We start from the raw sequence: 9,193 nt of genomic DNA on the forward strand, positions 1-9,193 counted from the left end.
TGCGCGCACGTGCGTGCACTAAGGAACACATTCTCATAAATGCTGGTAAAGTTATATAGCTTTCTAGTTTATACAAACGCCTCAACACACGTGCGAGCGCGTACACACACACGCACGCACAGACGCGCTCGCACGCGCTCACGTATATGTATATATATATATATATATATATGTATGCATGGGTGCATGGGTGTGTAGGTTATAGAGTATTTAGAGTTTAGAGTGGATATGAGGGTGTTTGTACGAATCGTAGTGCTTGGGCAGAAGGTTGAGAGAATATGTCTGAAGAGAAGGAGATATGGTAGATATGTTTGTGTAGGCGCACGCGATATGTGCGCATATGTGTAAAAGATGATATATGAGTTCTATAAGGCATATTAGGGTCACGTGCAAATTTACTTACGACGGAAGTAAAAGACCGTCTTGTACGAACCACGTAGACTCATCTTCGCATCAAGAGCCAATCATAAACGATGCAAGAAACTTCAGTGGATTTGGAGGCTTGATAAGATCGCTGAGAGATACGACCTTTCCCTTAGAATCTCAGTCTAAAGTAACTACATGCAGATTCGGTATTATTCAACATATTGATAATAAATTAGTAATCAAATTGCAAAGTTAAACATGGCTGCCTGCATATTTGGAATTTCAAGCATTTACAAAATTATTCTATTTACTTGTGTCTCCACCAAAGGAAATTTAAAAATCGTTATTTTCTCCGTGCGCGCGCGCGTGTGTATGGTGTTTATTTGCTCATGTCAATTTTAATCATTATGATCGAACAATTGTCTCTTTATAGTGCGTGTTTGATATAAAAATAATGTCTTTTCTTGGATTCATATTTATACACAATAATATTTATTAAGATGCATTACAATTTACACAATTTTTATGAACAATGTAAAATATATTTAAGACTGCATTGTTTATTGAAAATATCAATATTTATCTTTTAAAAATAAAATATATTATTGAAAATTTTTCATTAAAAATTATAAGTTCACAGCATATATCAAAATATACAGTTAATAATTGGCATCGTTGTTCACGCTCTTTTCTTATATCATTAAAATCCTAGAAATAGAATGCAAATTCATTTTACATTACTCGTTAAAATTTTTGAATAATCAAAATTATAATAATAATCGAAAGCAGCCTGTGGAAAGAGCGAGCGATTAAATTAAATTTATTATAGCGCGAATGATCTGTCAATCAATAGTGAATCCTGTATTAATCATATATGATGATGAAGTATCTGTTCAGTCAATACACATTATGAGACTTTATTACATGCAGACTATGCAGGATTTTAAGCTTTGATGTGTTATTCCGTTTGATAGATACCATAACGCCTACGTTTAAAAGCCACAAAATTTGTTTACACTTTAACAATACTATGACTTACGGTCAAATGTAATTTTACGTTATTACCTAAGTTTCGAATGAATACATTTTTATTATTATATACGTATTTCGCATATACGTATGACTGCTAACTCGATGTACATACAAGCCCATGAATGGAAAAGCAATCACCATCCACGCGTATGAAGCTGATAATACCCGCGAGAATCACTGCTTTAGTGGATAAGCTATTTATAAAGGACATTTAAAATTCCGTTTTTAGCTGATACGAGCTCGGGTTTATATAATTCTGAATCCTTTATCCATATTATTGAATTTTCATACAGGACGTATATGTCACGGTCAATTTGTTACGTTTAATGTTAGATTGAACTCGAAAGCTTGATGTATCATGAAATTTTCATTTAGTGCGATAATTAAATACAGATCATTTATATTATCATATGTCTTCACGTATTTTAATGATTTTTTTTTTTTTTTTTTTTTTTTTTTTTTTAATGAAACATATACGATAAAATTATCAAAACGTTAAACTCTTTAATGTTTATGGATGGATATATTCAAGATATATTCAAGATATCTTCAATAACTGTTTATCGATGACATTATATTTCAGCGCTTTTAATTTTATTTCAACTATTAATATAATAACTCTATACCTTCATATATTGTTAAAGAAACAAAGTTATTATATGATAAAATAATTGAACGTAAAATATTTTTGTTAAATGTTGAAAATATTTTTGATAGGTTTTTAATTGAGTCGAAAATATTTTTTTCAATTACTTCACAATCTGTACGCAAGATGTGTTTAAAATAACGTTTAACGCGCTAACAATTGTAAAAAATAAAACGATTATTAATAACTATGTATCACATTAAATTGTAATTAATTAATTTTAATTTAACACGTCGACTAAATTAACATTTTTTTTTACTTTTACTTCTTTTTTATTATCTTTATAATATTAATAATGCGATGCAGCATTATAAAAATGTATTCATATAAATATCATTTCTTTTATTTACCGATTAATTTGAATTATATTCTCGTAAGTATTATGCAATAAGGACTTAATTTTGTAATTAAACTAAACTCCAATAAAATATTTAATCGCAGAGTGCTTATTGAATATACGAAACGGAATTCAAATGTAATTCATCTTACGTTTAAAGATGTATATTACTTGACCAATCTATTTAGAATTTTTAAATATTCAATTATATATATATATATATATATATATATATATATATATTTAGCGCATGATTAAACATTTAAGAAATTAATGAAAATTATAAATTTTTAATCTAAAATTCTGTAATACAAATGCAAATAATTCGTATATGGAATATTATTTAATTTCAGTGTATTCATACAAATCGAAAGAAAAAATAATATAAAAGTATATATTTAATATCTGCGGCTATGCATTATGAACTGAACATATATTTAAATCACGGCATTCATTAAAAAAAAAAAAATATATATATATATATATATATATATATATATATATACATATATACACTTTACCAATAATATATTATTAAATATTCATTGTTACCGAATAATCATCGCTCACTTTGTTCTTTATTAAAAGCAGTAAATATACATATCTTTAATACCAATTGATTTTAATTTATTTTAAAACAACACCAAAACTTTATTATCGACTATACAAGTCTAGAAAGTGTCATAAACTGCAGAACCGAGTATCGATGATTCACGAGCAACTCGTCTCTCGAGAAGCCGTAAAAGATCTTACGTACTTATCTTTTCGGCTCGACGAATCGACATCGTATTTCATAATATAAATATAGAAAGGCACGTCTATCCCCGATAGAGTTTATGGTATGCATGCAAAAAATTTTATTTAGATAGAAAATATATGAATTTAAAATATACACTTTCGAAATTTAATTCATAATTTTTCATACTTACATTTATCCCATATTTATAAAACACCGTAACTTTTATGCATATTTTATAATTTTATTTTGATATTTCGATAAAAATATATAATTCTATATTATTATTATTATAATATATATCAGTCGGTTAATGATTATTAGATATAATTAAATGTTTATTCATACATCGACATAACATATGCAATATATTTAAATATATATATATATATATATATATATATATATAAGTAATTAAAGAAAGAAGAAATACTTGATTTTTTATAAATATAATTATACATGACATTATCAACTCAACTAATTAATGGAATAAATGGAATATTGTTCAAGATCTTGATCAAATCGTAAGGTTAAAACTTAAATCTGACAAGGTCAATAGAGATTCACATTCCGAAAATGCATCTAGGAAATGGTACGTTAGATTTTACATATACATTTCTAAAATATTCACATTTCCTCATTCCAAGAAAACATGATTATAATTGTACAATAATTTTATGAAGAATATTATCTAATTATAAATTAAATTAAATTATTTTTAATGAATAATATATCTTCTTTTTTTTTCTATTATAAAAACATACACGAACACATATAATTATAATGTTTTGTTTTTAAATAAATTAATAAATATTTTTTAAATCAGCATGAAAAATGATTAATTCGAAGTGTACAATAATACACCGTGTAATCAGAATAATAAATCAAACGATTTTATATAATTGAATTATTAATTTAATCAACTATGTCAACGAGTAGCATAAACATTTAAACTATTATTATTATTGTATGCCAGTAATGGATGCAAGCTATATTAAAAAATTATATTAATGTTTTATAAATATTATAGGAATAGTAACCAAATTATTATTCCTACATTGACTTTTTTTAGCAATATCTCGCTTTGCTTTTTTTTTTATTTTAGTAAAATCCTAATTTTTCCAATCTCGATTTCTTCACTAGATTCCACTAAATCTAGATTATTCGCGTACGTTAATATTTAAATTAAACTATTTAAAGAAATCATTTTTCATTCTCATGTACGAATCTAGTCATCTATACAAAAAATACATTGAATAAGATAAATGACAGCGCACTGACTTATTTTAATTCCATAATGGATCCTCAACGATTCTGATAAATTATTTTCTGCTCATACTCTATAGGATCTGACACTCGAAAACATTTTTATTAATTTAAATAACCTTTGAAATATTCTTAGCTAAACTAGAATTTGATATGTTTCCAATCAATTACGTTACTCTTTAAAGCTATATTAAATTATATCATTTTACAGATTATATCATTATACATCCATTTTCTTTTTCATTACACAACTATTTAATTATTAATATTTGTTTACAATAATTAATAAGCGAGGAATTTTTTAAATTTAGACGAGCATGAATATTTGTTGCAAAAATCATTTTAGTTTTCGGAAACTCCATTTATAATAATGCTAAAAAAAGTTAGATTAATTAATTTATTTTACTTTCTTTATAGAAACATTTTTTATTACGTATTGGATCATTGACACTAATGGAATAGAAAAGGAGCTATAATTAAACTTTATACTTTTACACATTTTCAAAAATAATCAATATAACATCATAAATATATTACAATTATAATGGACTTAAATTTTACTCCTGTGCACACAGACACACGCACACGCGCGCACACAATCAATGCATAAGCACTTATATCACTAACCTCGTGTGGACAGCATAATACAATAGATATTATGTGCTTTTATATTTTATCAGAATAATGCCTTAAGCTATTAATATAAAGAAGTTATTGCGTTAGATAAAATAATTTACAACAAATTTTAACTAACGCGGATCTTACAAGATTTAAAAGTAGATATAATAGCATAACAATGACTAATTAAAATAATAACCAATTTTATTTTCAACTATAACTATAAAATCTAATGGAAATGTCTATACCAGTATAATATAAAAAAATATTTAGTCTTATTTTCAATTTTACTTACAACCGAAAAACTTTAATTTAATGAGAATGTTTTAATAATCACATCATTCTAATATTTATGATATATTTAAAAATATATTAGTAACTTCTAATTAAAACATTAGAATAGATAACATATTTATAATTACCGACTTGAATTGTATATTTTTTAAGAGGCAAAGTACATCTTAAAATTCAAATAAGCCAAAATAATTTCATACCATTACATAATCCATTATTGTTAAGAAATATATTTCCATAATCACTGATTGTAATATTTTCATAAAAGACTAGAATAATGCAAATAAGTATGTTGTTTATTTATAATAATATTGCTTGTTAATACTTTTTTTTTCTGTATATAATTTATAATTTTTATTGATAAATGAAATTAAAAAATTGATAGTACTAGCTACCGTTTCAAATATAGTTATAACGAATACGAAAATCCTTTCGTTTAATTAGGTCATTAACGTTCAACTTTGCATTGATCTTAATTTCTTTATAAAATAATCAAATAAGTTTGAGAAAAGATGTCTCGTAATATTTAAAAATTAAAACATTAATTCCTAAAAATTATCAATGCTAATATGCAAATTTTCACACAATACGTCAAAATCAAAAAAAAATCATGACGAATATTGAAACTTTATTTATTTAGTTGTTATTATTCTATCAATCTAAACTACGACTTTTTAAAAGTAAAATATTTATATTTCAATTAAGTATTTTACATAATAATTAATTATAAATATACTCTTAATAGATATATTATTAGGAAAATTATCATCATATGCTTCTAATCAGTATACTTTGTAAATATGTTGAAATTCAAAGATTAATTATAATAAATATGATGCAAAAATTGTTTTGCGTAAAACAAATTCTTTTATACATTATATCAAGTTGTTTCAGCTTCAAAAATTAAATGAAAATTATCCATTACATAACATGAATATTTTATATTACCTTGTTCGTCACACATCAATCATTCTCAATGACATATTTCTATAAAAATTACATTTTGTATATTGAAAAAAATTTTATTCCGTAAAAAATAGTTACTTAATATTTTAAAAAATTCTTCATTGAATAAATATAATTTGAATATGCACAGTGTACTTTATTCATTTATTTATTTATTTATTTATTTATTTATTTTTTCAAACAAATGATTAAGAAAGCGTACCTATTTCTATGCCTATTTTTCTTTCTTCGTCTTATTATTATTATTATTTTTTTTTTAATGAAAAAATCAGATAATTATCAGATATTGTTACCGATAAAGCCTACCAAGCTGTAAACTTTGAGCATATAAAGCTATAAAAGTCGAAGTAATAATGAATAATTACTATTATGTTATATTAATAATCTCTTTCTACAGCAATATTTGGAATTCTAATGGATTTATCTTCGTGTGAAGAGAAGAGAGCCGCGGTTAATAGATCAGTGAAGTGAAGGAGGACGACACAGATGCTAGGAACTTCATGCAGATAATTACCGGTCGGTTTAAGGAGCCGAGCTACGAGGCAAAAATCTTACCGAAGTTATCATTGTGTTAAGGAGGAAGTGAGTGAGAGGGGCGAAGCCACCGAAATGTCCCTTGACAGGAGCGCCAAGGGAAAACGCGGAGAGAGCAACAAGACATACACACGGGGTTGGAAAATCCGAGGAGTTAATTACGAAGTTCTCTTCGGTAGAAAACGCAAAGAGCGCCAGAAGGAGAGGACATCAGAGAATAAGAGAGACAGGGAAAATCCAAGTAACCCAGCAAGGTGCCCGTCCCCTCTGTACAAGAGGTGATACAAGCTACAAGAGCTAAGAGGGCTTACGTATAAAGACCTTAATGTACACACGATCTACCGTCGAGGCGAGGACTTAGTTGTTCGAGATTAAAATTCAAAACTCCTCATTGCTGCGCCTCTAGAAAAGTCAAGAGAAGAGGCCAGGGGTCCTGCTTGAGAAAATTTTACAAAAGCTCCCGCTCTCTATTTCCCATTATTCCTCTACCGTATTCCGGATGCGACGAGAACATACGCTACATACGCTAATGCCAAACGAGGCCCCAACGAACATTTCCAGTGATTATTTTAACAACTATTATTAGACGATTAGTTAAAGCCATTAGTAGAAAAGAGCTATTTGATTGGAAAGAATTTGAATCGAAACCAAGTCAATCGGTTATTTTATCGCGATAAAATCCTGGAAAATTCGCATCTCAAAATGTATGACAAATTTGCAACATAACGTAGATAATTAAATCATATTTAAATATTGTATGGTACTTTTATGGTAAGAGTGACTTTGGATCGTCGATCGCCGATCACCATTCCCAAAGACAAATATCAATTGAAATATCGAGGGAAATAGTCACTCTTGAAACTTATTTACCATGGAATATCCATCTCAGTAAAAGTGGGGAGGGGGATATATATATATATATATATAAGTAATAACTTTGGCTCAGTCGCAGTGGTTAGCCTCCGTGCATTTTCCTTTGATTTCCCCTCTCGTATCGTTCTATTTTTTAAATAAAATATATCTCCACCCCGCTTGGTATCTTCCAAGCGCACGTCATACGTACGCGCCGAACGCGAAGGATTTAATTTTTTCTCCGTTATTATTTTCAACGCGTCCCGAAATGACAGCTCATCGTATTCTCGTCGGGAAAAGCGCCGACATTGCGAATTCCGCCGCGAGGCTCAATCATACTGCCAGTCTTTTTGATTGCCAGTATACAATGCTGCCCCTACCGGTCTACTGCTACGCGCCATGTTAATTCTTTCTGCAGCGATCAAAGCGGTTAAAGCTGATTCCCGGAATTATTGAATTATACAGATTTACAATGAAAATGAAGAATAAAAGAAACGAACGAACGAACGAACGAACGAACGAACAAACAACAACAACAACAACAACAACAACAAAAAACGCAGCCGCAGTAGCAGCAGCGGTAAATAGGAAAAAATAATGAAAACAAGGTATGTTTGACGTTTAAATAAACTCTGTTATAAATCAAGACTCCTTGTACCTCGAACTCTAATTCCATATGTTTATCCATGTCGCAAAATTATAATCTATCTAAATAAATATAGCAGCTCGCCAATGTTTGTATTTTATAATGTAATTTAAGTGTATTATTCTAACTCGGCGCTTATTCAAATATGCGAGTGCAATCATTTATATTTATAATGTTTCTTTATTTACATATTTAATATTATTCGTTTATACGTCAGAAGTGCTACCAGTACACTTTAACTTATTAATATTGACTTTCCCTCGATTTCTATGTACATACGGAATAATTTGCATCCTTTTATCCAGTATTCCAGACTATAAATATCTGTATTAATGCAGTTGTAGGATGCATTTCTACTTTGGTTTTTGCTTAGTTTCTTTAATATGGTATTTTTCAATCGTACACTTGTACTCGCAATTATACCTTTTTTTTTTTTTTTTTTTTTTTTTTTTAAACAGACTTTTTCAAGTAAATCGGTAAATAGTCACCCGTTTACCTAAAATGCAATTTTTTTTCTTCAATACATACTTAGACGTGTCGTCAAATTTTATACTGAATTTGATTATTTATATTTTTGTTTCTATAATATGAAGCGTATATTAGCAATTATAATCTATAATAATACACAAAAGCAACAATAATATTTCGAATTTCTGTGTTTATTTTCAATTTAATTATTATCATCTGAATGAGTTTTAATATTAAAATACATTGTTTAATATTATAATAGTTAATATTATAAATAGAGTACGGCATTTCGTCTGTTACATTCGAAGTACTACAAATTTTTCAATGATAACATAAATTTACAAACTCCATTAGCCTAAAATATTAAATCAATTTTATATTGCAATACGTCTCTATGAGACGTATATAATGTTAAAGATAAATTTTTTCAAT

This window comes from Ceratosolen solmsi, unplaced genomic scaffold (assembly GCF_000503995.2).
Source record: "Ceratosolen solmsi marchali unplaced genomic scaffold, CerSol_1.0 scaffold33, whole genome shotgun sequence".
Taxonomy (NCBI): Eukaryota; Metazoa; Arthropoda; class Insecta; order Hymenoptera; family Agaonidae; genus Ceratosolen; species Ceratosolen solmsi.